Below are 21,211 nucleotides of genomic sequence, written 5' to 3'. Positions count from 1 at the left end.
CTTTCCAGTTCCAGCTGTGTTTTTGATGATTCTCATTTCTCTCTGTCCATAAACAGTTGCATTTAAAGGACCAGCTCAAGAAGGCTTCTGTCAAGATGGCATCACTCTTAGCTTCTTGCACCTCACCAACCCCTAGCCTATAGAGGCTGCAGTAATGTGCCAATTCTCAAAATTCTTATTGAGTCCACTTCCTATTAGCTCTTAAGTTGTAATTTTCTCAAAGCCTTTGTGTTACAAGATTTGAATTCTTAACGGGTTTTAAGCAGATATTCACAAACATTTGTGAAATCTTTCCTTTTATTTAACACAGCTTTCTTTTTGCAAGCTACAGCTGCATAGGCTATTGAATAATCTACAAACTAAGACATTGAATAGAAGCACAGAGTTCTAAAAGAAATTAGGTAAAGCATGGCAACAACAGAGGATCTCCATGGTACCGAGCACACGCCTGAGATTGTGGGTTATGCGAGTAACACGTCTGGAGCACAGACCGTGAGGTGTTTGTGTCTTTATGCCATAGTTGCGGTTATCTTAGAGGTCGTTACTCTGAGATGAGGCAGCTCTGCAGTGAAGTGAGTACTTGGTACTGGATGGTGCTCGGCCAGGTGGTTCTTCCCTTCTATGGCTGTCACCTCCCCCAGAACGGCTTAAGACAGGAAAAAGAAGTAGCACCCTAACCCACCTAAATGGCAGAAGAATTCAGCCCAGGCCTACCTCCCTGTTGAGAGCAGTGTGGTTATGTGATATTTGACCACACCAACACAGGGAACGGAGAAGTCTTAGAGTACACTGGAAACTGTCATGAGTATTGCCATTCCAAGATTGTGAAGCCTACAACTTGTAACACAGACCTGGGCCACAGACACCTGCTTCCATGTCTACTTCTTTTCAGTAGCCTTCAAATTAAAAGCAAATTGACAGGTCTGGCGCCGTGGCCTAGCAGCTAAAGTCCTTGCCTTGAAAGCACTGGAATGCCATATGGGCACCAGTTCTAATCCCAGCAGCCACGCTTCCCATCCGGCTCCCTGCTTGTGGCCTGGGAAATCAGTCGAGAATGGCCCAAAGCCTTGTGACCCTGCACCTACGTGGGAGACCCGGAGGAGGCTCCAAGCTCCTGGCTTCAGATTGGCACAGCTCTGGCCATTGAGGTCCCTGGAGAGTGAATCATCGGATGGAAGATATTTCTCTCTGTCTCTCATATATGCATACACACACACACACACACACACACACACACACACACACCTGACTTTGCAATAAAAATAAATAAATCTTTAGGAAATAAATAAATAAAAGCAAGTGCCACATTGGTATATTTTGGAAAGTCATATTCTGTGATCCTTAGCACCATTACTCATCAAAGCTAAACAGAAACACCCCAGTGCCCACAGGTGGATGCACGAATCAGCAAAAGAGCTGCAGACAGCCTCAAGTCAGCATTTTCAGACACACTGCCAGATGGGTGCATCTAGACAGCATTCTGCTAAGTGAAATCAGCCAGGAAGAATAGGGAAAGTGTGTGATTCCCTTGCATGATAGCAGTCATCATAACACACAAGGTCATAGTATTCAAATTCCCAACAAAACAAGGATGGTGATTGTCCCAGATTAATGCGGAGGCAACCAGGAAGCAGAACAGAACACAAAACCGGGCACTCTCCTACAGGACAGGACATGGACACCACAAGGACTGAAGCCCCTGTACTTTTAACCACAGGAAACACAAGCTGGGGAGGAGGGCGGTGGCTTGTCCAACTCCTCCAGGAGAACTCCATTGCAAGTAGAATGCAGGTGCCAAATAACAGAATACCCAGTTCTTCCCACCCATCCCTTATAATGTTGCTCGCATCCACGTTGCTTATCCAACACTCCACAACTCAATGCATTGTTGCTATTATTTTGATTAGTTGTTTGTTGATTAAGAGTAATGAAAAGCAACAATTCATTTCTCTGTTGTTGATTTATTCTCCAATGTATTTTCATTCTTTAGATAAGTCTGAATTTAGAATCTATACAACTTTTTTTCTTTCTGAAGGATTTCCATGAAAATTTCTTTTCAGACAGTCCTCCTATCACAAATTTCCTCAATTTTTATTCATCTGAGAAATTAATTTTTTTTAATTTGCCCTAATAAAGCATTATTTTACTGGAGGCAAAAGTCCAAGCTGCCATCTTATCCTTCTATATGCTTTGAATCTTCATCCACTTTGCATATTTCCATGATCCAATGTGTAGTCCTGTGCAATTTGTACTTCTGTCACTCTATTTATTTTATAGAGTGATTCAATTTTTCCCACACAACATACAGAACATTATGAAAGACAGTAAGGAAGTATTGAGTGAAGTTTATAGAAAAGTAAACACCTATGAGAAGGAAAAAGATCTCACAACACCCAACTTTGTATACCAGGGAACCAGAAAAACTATTGAGCCCCACGTACACAAGAGAAGTGAGTCATAAAGCTCTGGGCACAAACACAGCACACAGAGAACAGGGGATTTCAAATAACATCTACACAACTAAAGGGTTTCTTTTGAAAGAATAAAGGAAAGTGACACAATTTCAGCTAGAAAAACAACACTATAGATAAACAAACAAAAAAAGTGAAGCAGGAGAATTTACATGTACCTAGTTAGTAGAAAGGATTTCATGTGACAATCAGGAGATGCAGGAGTTGAATAACATGAAGGAAGCACACAAATTCCGTGAAATATGCAGCCTATCCAAAGCAAACTAGGAAGAAACAAGAAGTGTAACCAGACGAATCAGGAATCTTCCAACAAACAAAAGTCCAGGACCAGATAGCTTCATGGGTGAGTTACACAGACATGGGAATAAGTACAGTTTTAAAAACAATTTTTACAATAAAAATGGAAAGCATACTTCCAAACACATTTTGTGTGAGACAAAGGAAACACAAAATTGTAGGCCACTAAGAATACACGGGCAGCACGTGTAAAAATCATGATAGCCGAATGCTTTTCATATCTTTTTATCGAGTAACCATAATTAGAATACAGTTTATATGCCAGTTCCTACAGACAGATCCCCAGAAGAACAAAGCAGTACAATCTGGGGCTCATTCTTAGCTGGATATTTCTCTTCTGGGAAGAGAATAGCTCATCCACTCACTCAATGAAATGAATGCTACCAGATGCCTACTCTGTGTCAGGACGGTGCTGAGGACCGTAGAGATTCAGAAAGAATGCATCAAGTGCCCTCACCCAAGGAGACAGCCTTCTTCAATCCTCTTGGGCCTCTGAGTGCACCTGCTGCTCTGGACAGATACCAGCTTTCATTCCAGCCCCCTCCTACAGCATAAGCCAGGAGGCGGTGGATGTTGGCTCCACCACTCATGTGCAAATCAAACCTATGGCTTGACCTGTTCCGGCCCCATGTCAGGCACTTGGGGCTCAAATCAGCAAATGAAAGAAAAACTATGTTTTCCTGTCTCTCTGTGTGCTGTCTTCCCTTGAGAAAATATGCTGGTGTCAAGAAAGCATTCGTGCCGCTCCTCCGCTGTGAAAAAGGTCAGTTTGAACATGTTTTTATCGTCAGAAATTCAGAGTAATGGTTGGTGTGTGTGTGTGTGTATTTGTGTCTGTGATCTTTGTGTTAACACAGAACATGGAAAAGTCAGGTCCTTGAAGTCACTTTCCTCAGGTGACAGGGCGTAATGCCGAGCTGTGAGGACAAGGCCCTCATTGCAAGGGAGGGCGTCTCTCTGGGGAGTCCCTCAAGGGGCTGCTTTGCCTTTCATGGTTTAGGAGACTTTGGATGACTCCTCCGGCCTGGTCTAATGGGTTCCACCTCACCCAGTTCTTGGCAGGATCCAAGGACTCCGCTTTCCCCCTCCCCGGCCCCTGCCCTCCAGGCCGCAGATTCCAGTGGGTCTTGATTGCTGCTGGAGCCAAACTGTGACGCGCATCATAAATTTTTTGGATGAACTTGCAGAATGTGAATTCAAAAATTAATGAGCATGGATTAACACTCTCCCGGGCAGTCTTTGTTTATGTGCTTAACACATTAGACCTGTGACCCATTCAAATCATTTTCATTGCATTATTGCAAACCTCTGATCCAGACAGGTATGGTGCAATTGGATAACACACCCTAATAAATAACACGGTCATCCTAACAGCTTCAGTTCCCCAGCTCAAGAGGTGTAAAGCCCTGGGCTTTGCACCAACAGAAGCGTACCCATTTGTCTCAGGAGGAAGTAAATAAGTCAGTATAAATTTAAACAGAGACTTCAGATTAAGAATTATATTGAGAGTGATAACAAAATACAGAAATATGACCTAACATTTTAAATTAATAATGCAGCACCATTGAGCCAGGCAAAGAGGAGACATACCTTAAAAATGGCTGTTGATACACCAATTCTTTTTGTTGTTGGTGGTGGTGGTGGCGGTGTCAAGAGGCTAGGAGGAACAAAGGCATTGCTAACAAGGGAGCCGACTGGAGAAGGCAGTACAGCTGAACCCTTTGAGGCTGCGAGGCTCAATGGGGATGGCAGTGTAGCCAGGCAGTAGTGAATCCACTTCTAGTCCAGGTCTTCAAACGAAAGCTGAACACAGGCCTTTTTTTTTTTTTTTACTTCTGCATCTTTTTGCAAGAAATGTACACAAACTCTAGGAGCTACTGCAATTTGTAGCTTGTCTGAATTTTAAAATTGTCATTTTTCAAGATCCCTAGGATTTATTTACACCCACTCCTGAGGTGATGGCAATGAAAGTTAACTGTTGGGGGTGATGTATAAGAGACGCATGCCTGGCGGGTAGACTGTCTATGAACTGAATGATGTTAACACCTTCAGCCTTACTCAGCCAGCGTACCTTGATTCAAGCTGCAGAGAGCGGAGCTGGAACTGTGTGTCCTGTCCCAAGGTGCTCATCTGGAAGGGACGGCTTATAATATTTAGCCAGCGGACACAGCTGAGTAAAATTTTCCAACAGAAACTCCCCTGGCCAGATTGATCAAACAATGAAAACAAACCCCGTGTCCCTCTGAATGGTGGCCAGATTTCCCAATCAGAGGACGGCGGATGCCACAGGAGTCATTGGGCATCTGGGTGTCTGCTGCTCACCCACAGACCTCCTTTGTCCCCTTCTTGAGTCGTACTGCTGGGGTTACAAAGGAGTGAGAGCAGCCCGTGCGTCACAGGCATCAGTGGAAAGTTTAAGGCTTTGATCAGTGCTGCAGCCACATTTAAGTACACACAGCACTGTCAGCTGCACAGTTGTCCCCACCCCTCAGCCTCCTCTTCATTCCAGGAAGATGCGTCAGATCTGTTCTGTGCAGTGGCCTGGATGTGTCTCTGACTCAGTGTCCAGGGAGCAGGACCTGCAGAAAGTCACGCCTGAGCTGCTGCTGACAGCCACCTGTCGCATCAAAGCTTTTGTAACTGGAAACACAGAGGACTGAGCTAGAGCCTGGGGCCTGCCTTCCTCCCTGCACACGTTTCCTCGTGCAGCAGGGGCCCTGCACATCTGTGTTCACACCACATCCGTGTTCATGTCACATCCATGTTCACGGCACATCCACAGCCACTTCACATACATGTGTCATTCACAAACATTATCACTTCACATACATGCTCCATTCACACGCATGCTCCATTCACATGCATGTCCCCTTCACATACATGCTCCATTCACATACATGCTCCATTCACATACATGTTCCGTTCACATAATGCTCCATTCACATGCATGTTCCCTTCACATACATGCTCCATTCACATACATGCTCCATTCACATGCATGCTCCATTCACATGCACGTTCCATTCACATGCATGCTCCATTCACATACATGCTCCATTCACATGCATGCTCCATTCACATGCACGTTCCATTCACATGCATGCTCCATTCACATACATGCTCCATTCACATGCATGCTCCCTTCACATGCATGCTCCATTCACATGCATGTTCCATTCACATACATGCTCCATTCACATGCATGTTCCATTCACATACATGCTCCGTTCACATACATGCTCCATTCACATGCATGCTCCATTCACATACATGCTCCATTCACATACATGCTCCATTCACATGCATGTTCCATTCACATACATGCTCCATTCACATGCATGCTCCATTCACATACATGCTCCATTCACATGCATGTTCCATTCACATACATGCGTCATTCACATACATGCTCCATTCACATACATGCTCCATTCACATGCATGCTCCATTCACATGCATGCTCCATTCACATGCATGCTCCGTTCACATACATGCTCCGTTCACATACATGCTCCATTCACATGCATGCTCCATTCACATACATGTGTCACTTCACATACATGCTCCATTCACATACATGCTCCATTCACATACATGGCCACTTTATGCACGTGTTCGTGTTACATCCATGTTCATGTATGGGTGCTTTGTTTTTAAACATACCATGGAGAAATGGAGCAAATCACATTAATTTTCTCCAAACGCATAGCTGAGATCTGCTTTGCATGGAGCCACAGTGTTCTCAGCACTGACTATAAGATGAATCATCGGACTACTAGTATTTTCTGCTTTTGTGAACAAATGGAGAAGTATGCTGTTTTTCTGCTGCTCTAGAACAAGTGACCAGGAAGACCAGGTCAGAGGTCCAGAAATTTCCCGGATCTTTCCACTTCAGGGTATTGAAATGTGAAAAGCAGCCACCTGCCTGCCGCACTTTTGGAGCTTAGAGGTCCACACTCAGGCCAGGTGTGGTCTGGCTGTTGGAAACTCCTTCTCGCAGGGCACACTTGTGTCTTGGAATAGGAAAATACGACTCAGACCTGTTCCTTGCTGATTGCAAACGTGACATTTCTTCAGAGTCTATTCTTTCTCTGCTTTAAGCCATAGCTCTGCTTGAATTGAAACTTCAAATGGCTAAAAAGAAGGACTTAGTAACTTCTACTATTCCCACTAGGATCCAACACTGGGATTGGCACCTCTGGAGCTCATCTTGGGACCAGAGACTTTGGAAAATCCCCATAAATGCTCCTGATCTCAGTCTACCCAGCTTTACAGATTCCTGTGGTTCTTTATTCTTGATATAACTCAGCCTCAGCTTCTCTCTTCATAGGCTGGATCATGGTTTTCAGTAATTATATTTCTTAACAGCTTACTTACTTCTTACTGATGTCCAGAACCAAAAACAAATGGGTTTATTTCCATTATTAACATTCAGGTTACTGGCCTGATCTTCTTAGAAGAGCAGTACAGGATGATTTCTGACGGATGGCAGCTTTCTATGAGATGACAGGAAAGAATGGGTCCCGGTGTGGACAACACAAGTGGAAACTGATGAGGGAGCTTTATCAGAGGACACGCATGACTTCGGGGGTCCCTGGTGGGCTTCAAGTCCTGGCTCAGCCCCCAACCCCACATTCCTGCTAATGTGCAGATGAAAGGTGCTGGCTGAACTCCCTGCTGCTCGTACGCAAAACGTGCATTGCCTTCTTGCCCCTGACTTTCCTGGTCCAACCTTGGATGTTGAGAGCATTTGTGCAGAAAGCCAGGAAATACAAGAGCTCCCTGTCTTTCAAATAAATTAATGTTGAAAGCATGTTTCAAAGAAGAAACTGCAACAAATGAAAAACAAGTGCAGCATCAGGCTAGCTGCAGTCGGAGCAGAGCTTGAGAGAGCAACACAGCTCCAGGCACTGTCCTTTCTCGAGTCAGCTGATGGAGTCACTTCCCGGGGAAGCTCTGGGCGGCAGACCCTGCCATTAGGTAACTGAAGAGCAAGAGCTTTCTTGAAAAGGAGGTTCTAGTCCTGGGAAGTCATAGCAGAGGTCAGGTAGTGAGGAAGTTCTGGTGCTGGGGGTGTCCAGGCACCGAGGGTCTGCAGCCACGCTGTGTTAGCGCAGCTGGGCCTGACTCTGTGGCTCCTCCCACAACACTTACAACTTCAATGCTGAGAAGCGATCACTGAGGGTCTAGGAGACTTGGTGGGAAGCCCGGGTTTCTGCTCATGGAGTGCATGGGCTTGCGACCCTGGGTTCTTTGCCATCAGTCTGTGGATGCACATGCTCTGAGCTAGTCCCACACCCTGGAGTAATCAAGGTCACACTGTACATTCTGAGCTGGGTGTCCCAAGGGTGTAAAACCAGATTTAAATGGCCGATGCAAGTTTTCTGCACTTAATGCTTCTATATGGAACTGAAATGTACACATTAATAATTGCTGGGACATTTCTAGAAATGTAGTTCTTCCACAAAGGTATTTTTGTTACAAATTTGATTAATTTACAATTCCTGAAATGTCAGAGAATGGATCATTTAGCTGAAAATGTCCTGAAAAGCCTGTAAAACACCAGCGTGATGCAGCTACCTGTGTTCAGAAGTTTCCTGAGGCTGAATTTTAGGAGGTTGTTAAGATGGCTGTTAGGTGAAATTTCCTTGCACTGTCTCAAAATGCATTATCTGTATTGCCTCTCCAAGACCTGAGCATATGATTTTTCCCACAAGAACTTAGAGGACAATCAAATTCAAATAAAAATCTAAAACACACATCAAAAATCATCTTGTTCACTGATTCTCTTTGTTCTGAAGAAAGGACGTTTTTGCCCATTATGGCACGGAGTTTTTGCATGCCTTCTGAATATGGTAAAGTATTCTTTTCAGCAAGAGGAATACAAGAGCAATGATAACTGGTATATCACTCGTAGTTACAACATCACATCACCTGTTTCTCTGTAGATTTCATAATTTACCATCCATGAAATGGAAATGAAATGCACAGCTACCTATAACCAGCAATCCATGCAGCAAAAGCACATCTTCCAGGGGCACATGCGGCCTGCAGGTCCCAGAGCCAGGCAGTCAGCCTCTGCTGGGGATTGTACTGGGGAACCTCTACGAACTGCTCACAGTGCAACTCTCTGCCCTGGGCCTCAAGCAGCAAGGCACAGCCAGCTTCCCCCACCTGAGAGTGAAGCTCCTGCTGCCGTCTGATGGCCGTGGTACAATCACTGCAGCCCAGACGGCCCCATCTGGAAATGAAGACACACAGCAAGGACCCTGACAGTTCCCATGTGCCTCATCAGCATTGGCTGCTGCCACAAGTTACTGGTGCAGCCCAGTTCATGCTCCAAGTTCATGCTCTCCTCCAAGACAAGAAGCAAGCACAAGTTCACACTCTGCAGGGACATCTTCTTAGCTGCCTTCAGTCTCTGGTCTGAATTGTGAGTTCACCCCAATTCTGCATTCTAAACAAATGGCACAACTGCCCATTCTAAATCATGGCTTGTGGGCTCACCTTGCCAGCCCCGGGATCCCATGTGGGCACTAGTTTTATCCCGGCTTCTACACTTCCATCAAGCTCCCTGCTTATGCCTGTGCGACCAGTAGAGGATGACCTAAAGCCTTGGGACCCTGCACGTGTGTGGGAGACCCAGGAGAGGCTCGTGGCTTCAGATCAGCTTTGCTCCGGTCATTGCAGGCACTTGGAAAGTGAGCCAGCAGACAGAAGACCTTTCTTTTTGTCTCTCCTTCTCTCCATGAATTTGATCTGCCTTTCCAATAAAAATAAAGAAATATTCAAAAAGAATAAGAAAACCAACAACAACAAAAAAAAGGAAAGAAACAAACCATGGCTTATGTCTAAGACAGAAACAGCCATCTTACCAACCTGTGACTTTTTGTGATTTTTCCAGCAGAAGCTAACCTGGCATTTTAGCATGGCGCCTGGCACGTGTTACATCGCAGAGTCACGCAGCTGGCGATTGTGATCATTCAGGTCTCTAAAATCATCACTACAAAGTTCATTGTAAGCAGTATTTTGACGAACTCTTCAATGTTGTCTTTCCTTAAGTCTTATTTTGTTTGTGCCGCTATTTCTTCACACTCTCTCACCATTAAATGTTTATACTGCAAAGTCCATCAGCAGAACCTTTGAGTATTTCAGAAGTCCCTACAAGATTCTCTCCTTTCGGGAACTCAGTGACAAGCACAGCCACAAGGAATATGCAAAAGATCAACTTTAGAGCAGGAGCTCCCCTTGGCCCAAGCACAACTAGTGAGCACCCTGTGACAGTCATGAAGGGCTGCCAGGGCCGCTGAGTGATGGAAAGCAGCATCCTCATCCGTGTCCATGCAACTAGGCAAGCAACATGCTTGTATTTCCTTTGCCTCAATTCTCTAGCTTTGATACAAAGAAACCTGAACTGACATTGCATTTCGTGGGAGAAATAGAGTGTTCCCACTGAAATAAATCCCAGAGTAGGTTTATCTCCTCACCAGTCCTTTGCAACGTCAGCTTACAAAAGTCAATTGCTTTCACATATGGTAGCAATGAACAAGTGTACTTTGAAAGTTTAAAAAGCAGTATAAAAGGTTAGTGTGTGTGTGTGTTGTGTGTGTGTTCACAGGTACGGTGTACTTTGGGAAGTGAAATGGTAACTGCAGAAACCAATGTGGTCTGGACACACTGCCTGCAGAGGCCCCAAGCCAAGTTCCCCAGGTTCCAGTTCTTCACAAACTCAGTGAGCCCAAAAATACCTATTGCAGCATGCAGATCAATAACCAAAGATGCCATTTTCAATACTCATCTTTCTTGATTCTGAGTGTGAAATGAATAAAAATGCCTTACATAATAGCTTGCTGTTGAAACTTGCATTCACAAAGAAACTTGAATACGGATGTTTATAGAACCTGTACTCCTAATCACCAAAATCAGACATCAACCATGGAGATAGCAAACCATTCTACAGATCCAGGTAAGCCTGGATACATGCAAATAATTAGATTTTATTTAGTACTAAAAAGGCAATGCTGGTTCACATGATCTTTGGCTGCAGGATGTGAGCCCATTCCTCACAGTTGAGCGAAGAAGTAAGAAAGATGTGAATGTCCTGCCAGGTTAAATCAAAAGCCTGAGAAAGGTATCTTAACTCTTTAATACAGATCTTAGAATCTGAGTTAACATAAGGACAGGGAGTAAGGAGAGAGGGTGGTGATGACGTCGGAGGAGGAGGGAGAGCAGGAGAGAGTCCCCAGGAGTTCAGGTAGCTCAGAAAAGTGTGGTCTGGCACCGGGTCTGGAAAATCCACAGAGGTACGGGAAGAGTTGGCCTTAGCCGGGAGGACTTGAGAAACAGAGCAAGAGGAACCACGGGAAGGGCAAGACCAGAGCTCCCAAAAGGCCAGTACATAAGCCAACTCGCAGCATTTGCCCTTGTGCCATAGAAATGTTCCAACTCTGTGAAGATATCAAACTTAAACATATCCTCCTTGGCCATTTCGAATTATTCCTAGGGAATATTGAGGGCACACCACAGTCGAGTAAAAAACAAGATGCTTGTGGCAGAGGACCCAGCCCAGACCCAGGTTTTAATATTGGTCAATAGGCACTAATTGAGTCTAGGTGTCATAGGATTGGGATGCTGTATTGTCTATTTTGTCTATTTTGTCCCCAGTGAGGGGCTCATGACTAGTTCAGCTACAAGGAAGGCATCCCTGCCTGGGAACACAAACTAGGTGGGAACTCACCAGGGAAAGAAAGACTTTAATCGGTTGTTTGACAGAGGCATTTATCGGGGGGGAGGGGGGAGTCCAATTATTGGGGTGAAGTCCATTTATTGGGGGGAAGTCCATGCGGACAAAAAGGCGCACAAAGACATGTGTAGGAGACTTCTATACCTCTCCTGACGTGGAACCCAGAGCGGGTGCTGCTCTGGTCCTTTTTAGGAGAGGAAATGCCAGCCCGAGTGCATCACTGGTCCACCAGGGCAATTGCGCTGGTGATGTCCTGGATCCACATCACCTCTTCTGCTTCTGGCTGGAGGTCTGATGCAAACTCCACCGACTTCCACAGCTGGGATAACCAACACCAAGCACGCAGAGCTCCAGGGGATATTTTCCACATTTGACTAGCTTTTCTTGATGTCTCTACTGTTCATGTTAACAATGGGTGCTTTTTCAACTCAAACATGGCAATCTTCATCATGTCAACTTCTATTTACCTCAAGACAACCACAAGGCCATTTCCCCAAGTGATTTTATCACCTAATTATCAGGACTCACACACTGGCTCAATAGTTCTGGTCTCCTTCAATTTCTCACAAGTCAAGGAGAGTAAGGCAAATGCCTATCTCAGGATCTTGCTCAAGTGTTGTTTCTGGTGTTAGTGTCCTAATTCCTTCTTTATTGCTATCGACCCCTCCGCAGAGATGTCATCTATTGCTATCTGCCCATCTACCCGTCTATCTATCCACATATCATATGCCTGTATGCCATCATCAGTCCTTCTGTACAGACATCTCCACCAATCTGTCATCTACCCATCATCCATCCGTGTATCCACACACAGAGGAATGAGTGTAACATCCATTTGTGAAGTAATCCACTTAAATTTCAGCTGACAGTTTTGGCAACCTCAAGAATCCCCGAACATAATGGGAGAACAGGCTTATCCAACCAACAGCCAACCCAAATTCTGCTAAAAATGTACTCATTGAAGTCACAGGAGGGCTTTCTATTTCCAAGTAAATATATGTTGGGTGAGTTGAGTGTTCCTGCTGGGCTACATGGGCCTCTGTGTCAGATTTGTCAAATTAAAAAATTTGACAAATTAGAATTAAAAAGAATTAAAAAATTAAAGAATTAAAGAATTAAAGAATTAAAGAATTAAAAAATTCTACCCTGATATCCAAGAGTTAATTGTGGAGGCATTTGAGTCTTACCCAGGGCTGGGTCACCAATCCATACAGGCAAATACCAGTTTCCTAGTAACTTTCCAGGGTCAGCTATTGAGGTCAGCTTTGAATAACATCAGGAAATGAGAACGAGGAAGGACATACACACCAGGTCGCGTTTTACATTTAAAAACATCATCTTCAGGGGACAGAAGTAACAGCAAGCACTTAGAGAATGTCCACAGATCACTAGGAGACAACCCTGAGGTCAAAGGAATGCATTAGAATTCCTCTGCTCCAGGAGGAAAAAAAATAAACAAATGTTTAGAAACAAAAGGATAACACAGCATCAAACTTCTGTATTCAGTGTTCTAGAGAGCTGTGACTCGTTTAAATCATTTTCTAAGATTCTGATATTTCCAGGGCAAAAGAAAAAACAAAACAACCTCGATTGTACTTAAATGCAAGTTCCTCTCTCCTTTTGTGCCCACACGTTTCTGAAATGATATCTGATACAATGGCAGACACAAATAGCATTTGTGAGACAGAAATCATAAGCATATGGTCAAGAATGAACCTCAGGTATAAATATGTACTCGTGGGGAAAAGCTGATGTCTTCTGCTGATTCTTTTCACTAGCTGCTGTGAGAAGCAGAAGAGGAAATGTGTATACCGGAGGCTGCAGAGCCCCTGCTAGAATTGATGTCCCATGGGACCCCATGGCATCTCATGGGACGACGTGTTTGTGGATGTGATGTGTTAGGTCAGGGCCACACCTGGCGCAGGTAGTCCCATATGTCTGCGTCCCAGTGCCCCTTCAAGTTATTTCAACACTTTGTCACGAAAGGGGTTCTTTCCCAACATGGAAGCCAAGTCCAAGATCAGCAGATGCACCCTGGCATTCTTGGGTATTCTGGAAACACCACAAGGTGTTGTGTGACCTTGCAGAGTAGGAGGTCTCCCAAGAGTGTGTGTGAAGAGATATCACATGGCCAGACCAAGGAGGGGCCAGGCTCATCTTTCTAACAGCTCACTCTCTCCTGGGAGACCTAACCACACTCTGAGAGCAGTAAGAAACCCTTCCATGGGAGACAGAAACCCTCCACTCCTTACAGATCCCACCATGTTCAGTGCCACTGACCTGGAGCCCAGGTTTGAGGACAGGTGAGATCCTGGTCGTGGAAGCTACATCCTCCTTATAAAACAGGAGAGATGGGAGTGGGTCAGACCCCAGAAGCTGGAAGCAAGGAGGGAGGGGAACCTGTCTTATTCCGTCCCCTGGCCTCCGCAGGAGCCAACTCTACTGGCATTTGAGGTATTCTCTCCACTGGCCCCAGTCAGCACCACCTTTACACAAAACTAGTACAGTCAATTCTTCTTACAGGAAAAAGCAATTCACTTGGAATTGCCCTCATGTTATTTCAAGAAATTTTGCATCACTGATTTTCAAATAGCATAACACAACATTTTTTTTTTCAGAAAAAAACATCCCCAAACTACATCACTGTCTTCGCTCACATGATTTCTTCATGTTGTTACTCAGTCTAGCATTTGCCCCAGCGAGAATGATTTAGACAGGAGGGCCGTCCTGAATCCAATTGTCCAGGTGAGAATCACACCCTCAGCTGGAATGCAGATTAGATTTTGTGTTTCACATGCTCGATTTCCAGGGAGACTGTGAATGGCCACGTCCACGCGTCCCTACCTTACTGCAACTTCTGGATACAGCACACTGCTCCCAGCTGACACAGGAAGTGCTCGGCCTCTGCCTCTGGTTACAGCATGCAGTTTCCAGCTGATACTCCCAGGAAGTACTCCGGGAGTCCCTGTGTTCTGAGGGTCCCTAGGGAAGCCTGCAGAATCGTCCGTGCTACTGCAGAGTTGCGCTCAAGACTATGGGGGGATATGACGGTGTCTATAAAATGCTGAGTGAGGCACACCAGAGCCCAAATCACAAAGACGTGCTTTCTCTGGTGGATGGCAGCTTATAGAAAGCATGAGAAAAGAAGAGTATATAAGAATGAAGCTGGCAGCCTACAATTTGATTACTGTTTTTATGCCCTGTCTATATGGTTGGGCTGAGCGTGAGTGACCCCTGAAGGAGCTGAGTGCACTGGAGGGAAAGGAAACTTATCACAAACAATAAGACCTGGGAACCTTGGAACACCACAGAGCAGACTGTCCCAGTCTCCCCTTCCTGCCTGCCCCTGGCCATAAACAGCAGAAGAAAGCATCTCTAACCCCAGTGCTGTCTTTGCCAAGGTCAAGCACACTCCCAGCCAGGAATCTTTGGAATGCCGTCTGTGCAGATCAGTGCCCACCATGATGATGCATGAAGGTCAAAAGCATGTGCACATTGAGGAGCTGCTGCATTCCCTGTTCCCCAGACCTGAAACGTGAAAAGCCCAGTGCGGTATGCCCTCATCAGCCATTCCCTCATGTGGTCACTCTGCCATGTGGAAGTGGTCCCAGGCTGCATCCCACCAGGGAGCAAACCGTCAGTCTCTCTCTTCTCCAGGGCCACCTTTCTTAGCTGCAATAAGGACCTCCTTGTGAGTTACTGCACCTGGAGTGTGGGTTCGTGCAAAACTTCCTGACATGCATTCCTGTGGAACAATGCTCTCTCTACTTTTTAACTTGTTGAGCACTAGCCCTGTGGTTATAGGTGGATCCCCTATGCTTAAAAAAATTTAGAAGTTGAAAATGTGTTATCACAAAAAAGTAATAATAAAAGGAAGGAAGGAAGGAAGGAAAGAAGGGGAGGAAAGGAGGGATAGGAGAGGGGGGAACAGAGGGAAGCTTTGCTATGCTGTTAGAGCTGAATCTGTTTTCTTTACATTAGCGATTCAAAAATGGCAGTGTTTGAGCCACAGAAATTAATCACACAACAGTGCATATTTTCAGACCCATAAGCTATGCAATATTCAGTCTTTGAAAATACACAGAAACAAATGAAGAGAGAAAGTTTCAATATAAAAGATCATTGTGAGACAGAGAAAAGGGAGGGTACCTGGAGATTGCGTTGAGAAGAACAGCAGTCTGAATTTCAGCACCATGATCGACCTTCTGTCACTCACAGAACTGTCCAGCACACCGCCAAACTGGCTATCCCAGTTCCCCCCCGACCTGAAAATCATGGAAAATGATCAGGGGAAAACACGGGAAATGCCTACTATTCACGTGCTGTCAGCCAGGGAGATGCCAACAAACCCTGGCTGTTATTCCGCTGCGGCAATCTGTGTTACCGAAGAAGCTGTACCCTCATCTTGACCTTCTCCCTAAGTCAATCTGCCCTCAGAACAGACTGCTCAACAGGCCGCAACCTGCAATCATTCTGCTGACGGAATTACAGGGCTTAAAGAAAATCACTACCTTGAGATGAGAGTCAGACCCACACGTCTTTGTCCCCAATTAGCATGAGATGGCATCTTAAAAATAACCTTGATTTATTTAACTGGTTAGCCAGTAGATATTCCATGGAGTTCAATATTCTGAAGATTGATCAGAAAAGGAAACTTTCATTGAACTTAATGGGGTCATTAGTGATATCACTGAATGAAATTAAACTGAAGGACAATCTCAACACACCTTAATTTTGGTTCTAACGGCATACCCCTGGGAGAGTTAATAGCTGGTATAAATTGGTATCTATTTCCTTTATCTCATTTTCTTTATTTGACTTAAGTAGATAACTGATGATTGCACTGAATATAAAGTAGAGACATTGCCTGATTTCTAAACTTGACTTTTATAAAAAATGAATGTTTTATAGATTCAAGGAAAATTTTGTGGACAGTTAAGGGTATAAAAGTTGGTGCTTTTGTGGACAATAATGGAACTGTAGCATTTCCAGTGTGGAGTGGCATTGAGTGGGCTTATGGCTGAGCCGTTGATTTCAGTTTTGATTTGTGAATAATTATCGCAGATGATGAAGAGTGGCTTGAGACTCTTCAGCCACCAGGAGAGGAAGCAGCATCCAGAGGCATCCTGCGTGGAGGAGGGTGGGCTGTACTCAGACGGGAGCTTCCAGAGACCATCTGAAGTCACGCAATGAGTCCAGGGAGGCCAGAACAGCCGTCTTCACCAGGTAGGAATCAGCTAATACACTCCCAGGGCCCTAGACATTCCAGACGCTCCACTCTGCCCAGCTGCAGATGGCTGATTCCGTTTGTGTCGTTATCCAGAAAAGGCATAGCTACAGTGCAGGAAAAGTACTGATTCCAAGGGTAGATGGGGGAAGCATTCATGAGGGCTGTCCAGCCAGATGGCAAACTCCCCAACCTCTGCCAGACTACGCATCACACAAGGTAATTCTACACTATGCAGTTCTTGCCTCAATAATGTAGTAGGTATAATGACCAAATAAATAAATAAAGCACTGAGCAGATTAAGCAATTTGGTCTGTTGATAAATTGGGAAAGTGACAAGTGTCTCCCACAAACGACCTTGGTGTCCCTACTGTGTTTGCTGCTTAGAAACCAAAGGTCTGCAGTTCTGAATCTTGCTCACAGACACGTGACCACAGAGAGTCGCCTGCTCATGCTGCAAGTGCCACCCTGGTGGGTGTCTGCTGCGGCTCTGTGGCAATGCCCAGCACAGGCACAGGGCCCTGATCACCAGGGAGAGAATTTCATGGGTTCTGAGAAAGCAGCTGTATGGAACACTACAAATGGTGTTTGATGAAAATGTTTGAGTAATTAGTATGAAACCAGAGGCCAAATTTTCATATTCTTGAAAACACATATAGATACAATTATAAATTATAAAATATATTTTGGTAAAGAGTAAAAACGTCACATAGATTTCATAGGGCTTTTGCGTCACAGTAAACTTTCTTTGTAGCTCCGTCTTCCAGGAACTTTCTGAAATACCTTTATAGCTGTGAAATCTTGATATTAATATCCTGCAACACATTTTAAATCATAAGGCAGATTCATGGCTCAGGTACAAACAGCAGACAGACAGATAACACGACACTCAAAACCGAAGAGGTCATTGATTTAGGCAGTGTTCCAGTGAGAGGGCTCAGAATAGGAGCCACCAGTTTATACTGCAGCACCTGCACATCACGCTTCCTGGCAAACCCCTTGAGTGACTCCTTCAGGACGTGCCCATGGGCTTCAGCTTCTGATGGTGCTTTCTGGGAGGTGAGCTTCCTGCTACGTCAAGACACAAGATCTCTAAAGATGGAAACCTAGGCCCTGTCCAGGGCCATGACCTGGACATTGTTCCAGAAGGAAGGACACATTTACACAATGACTTCAGAAGTGAAGGTTGGATATTTCACCTTCTGTTTCACACACAGGTGTTCAAAAGCTGCAGAACATAGCCATGCTACCAGGGCCCATTGTGTCAGCCTTCCCATAGACAGTTTGTGCACTGCAATGAAAAGAATGATGTATTCTCCATCAGAATAAACACATTTATTTCTAACTTCGCTGTGGAGTGTTATTAGACAGGCCCTGTGTTTGTGCCCAGGACTGACTATATTGCAGACGTTCTGTGGATTCTGTGGACATGGAAGCCATTAAGAAGATTGCTTTATTTGTGTTATTGCAAAACTGGATCCTTGTCTTGTTAATTTCATAAATACTTTGGGTAGAATGTATGATTTGTTGTTATATCTCATTTCAAATGAAAGATTCTATGCATAGAAAAGATTATGCATTGAGCACATACAACAGTCTGATACATTTAGTTGTTGTTGACCTGAGACTCTTAGAAGTCATATTGTCTGTGCTACCAGCTGGATAATAGAGCCCGGCAGAGGCAGCCGGGCAGGACTATGCCATGGTGCTGGCTGTGCCTTTACATTCCCAGCACAAGATCAACAGCTTTCCCATTTTACCAGCAGCCACTCCCAGATACAGAAGTAGTGTGGGGGCTGGCATTGTAGCACAGCCAATAACATGGCTGCCTATCACACCAGCATCCCACGCAGGTGCCAGTGCGTGTCCTAGCAACTCTGCTTCTAATCCAGCACTTGTTCATGGCCTGCAAAAGCAGCAGAGGACAGCTCAAGTACTTGCATCCCTGCATCCACATGGGAAACCCAGAAGAAGCTCCTGGCTTCTGGCTTCAGCCAGCCCAGTCCTGGCTGTTGCAGCCTTTTGGAGAGTGAATCAACAATGGAAAATCTCTGCCTCTTGCACTGTAGTTATGCCTTTCAACTAAATAAATAAATCTTTTTTTTTAAAAAAAAAAAGTATAGTGTGGCTTCTGGGTTTAATAATTTGCTTTGCGTTTCAACTCTAAAATTGCAGAAAAATTCTCAAACTATAGAACTGGTTTTCATTTTGCCCTCCAGAAAATTACTCCTTCAAATCCAGTCTCACGAGTCTCTTCCCACGACTAAATGAGTGGAAACTTTGATTACTGTTTCTACCTCCCATTCAACCCTATCAGCAGGGCAGCCTCCCGGGCTCACTTCCTGAAGCTAAGCACTGGAGGTCCATCGCATTCAGAATGCTGAGTCCCCTCTCCTCCAGCATGTCACTCTGCTGGTGAGTCCGCTGTGCCTCTCCCCTGCATCCCTGCCTGGAAGTGAGTCAGTCCCTGGGACAGCCAGGCTGCGCTGGGGGAACAGGGGACTCTCACTGCTTTCTGCTGCATGGTCTTCCCTGGACGTGGTCTGTGGCCTGAGTCAGGAGGCGCAGCTCTGTGTCCCAGCTCGCTGAGACTTCATACTTTCACATACCTGGCTGCAGATTTCAGACTTAAAACACTAACTATGGGTTAACAGGACGTTGGCATATTAATGAAATATTGCATTTAAAAGTTTGTGTATGCACAAATATAGCCCTTCCTTCTTTTCTATAAATTCCTGTATAACCATTTCTGATTAAAAGCAAAGAAATCCTGAAAGAAACAGTTTTGCCTTGCTTGTCATTATTCCCTGAACAACATGAGTTATCACAGCTCTTTGCATAACATTTGCATTGCATCAGGTATTAGAAATAATCTGGAGATGATCTGAAATGACAGGAAGATGTGCATTAAGATCCGTGCAAATGCTACATTCTGCATGATGGCCTTGGGCATCTGTGGATGGTGTCACATGCACAGGCAGAATTTGCATTTTGAAATTGCCTGTGATAAAAGATAAGGTAATCTGCAGGTATGCATATAACAGAAGCATGTGGATCTTTCAAAATATAACAGTAAAACTTCCTATGGAGACCTTAGAAAGGGTAAGTTAACGAAAATGGCGCTGCTACAGTCCTCACTCTTGGAATCTGTCCCCTTGAGCCAAGTCTTGTGGACTTTTAAATTAAAAGAACTGAGCATCTCAGTTAAGCAACTTAGTTAACCGGAGTCTAGCAAAGTGTCCGTTTTCTGGTTTGGGGAGACATCAGCATGCACACTGTCCACCCAGCTGCACACACCTGTGCACGTGCGTCTGCTGTGATCCCGCGGGCGGGGTTCTGCTGCGATCCCGCGGGCGGGGTTCTGCTGCACTGTCCCTTAGCCTTGGTCAGAGATATTATAATGCAGCGAGGAGTCCCCTGGCATTTAGAAAAAATGAGTGTATTTTCCCAGAGGTCAGTCATGTGTTATCAGAGATGAGTGTGACCCCCGTGGTCAGCCTCGTATCGGTGGTGAAAGCAAGTTGCCCGTGGTTGAGCTTGGATTAGTAAAGACAGCTTCTGTTATCTCCCCAGGGCCGCCCAGGTGTCTGCTTTACACAGACCTAGGCTCTGCTCAAGCCTGCACTCACACCTAGGCTCACACCTAGGTTCTGCTCAAGCCTGCACTCATACCTAGGCTCTGCTCAAGCCTGCGCTCACACCTAGGCTCTGCTCAAGCCTGCACTCACACCTAGGCTCTGCTCAAGCCTGCACTCACACCTAGGCTCTGCTCAAGCCTGTGCTCACACCTAGGCTCTGCTCAAGCCTGCACTCACACCTAAGCTCTGCTCAAGCCTGTGCTCACACCTAGGCTCTGCTCAAGCCTGTGCTCACACCTAGGCTCTGCTCAAGCCTGCACTCACACCTAGGCTCTGCTCAAGCCTGTGCTCACACCATCAATTACTCCCTTGTGTCGTTTCCAGATGCATGACCCAGATGGGCGAACATTGGCCAAGTGCCAGGTTCTGGGGTGCTTCTTACAGCTCCGGGCACCACGCCGGAAGGTCTGAGTTCACAGGCATGTGGTGTCACACAGGGTAACTGGTAACACCGGTGATCATTGCCACACAAATCACAAGTTCTCAAATTCGGACATAGCTCTTGTTTTGGAGGCACTGGTGATGGGAGCAGGTCTTCCTCTCAGTGGGTCTCTTGTTTTGTCTAAAACAATCAGCATCATGGTTTCTTTGAGGAATTATTGACCATGCATCTATTCAGTTATTTCAGTACCCCAGCCCTGAGATTACGTTTGCTGTATCAAAAGTGCTCCTTGAATCTCAGTGCTTCGTTCCTGTCGCGCCGAACGCTCATTCTTGAGCTGTTGGATTTCCTTTCTACTGTGTTTTAAAAATTCAATGACATTTAAATAAAATACTTTTATTTCATGAGAAAATGAGATTGATGCTTGGAATTTTTCAGAATACAAATGTCTAT

The sequence above is a fragment of the Ochotona curzoniae genome, unplaced genomic scaffold (genome assembly GCF_017591425.1).
Source record: "Ochotona curzoniae isolate NIBS_2020 unplaced genomic scaffold, NIBS_Ocur_1.0 scaffold_3835, whole genome shotgun sequence".
In the NCBI taxonomy this organism is placed as follows: Eukaryota; Metazoa; Chordata; class Mammalia; order Lagomorpha; family Ochotonidae; genus Ochotona; species Ochotona curzoniae.
This window is presented reverse-complemented; position numbering follows the sequence as displayed.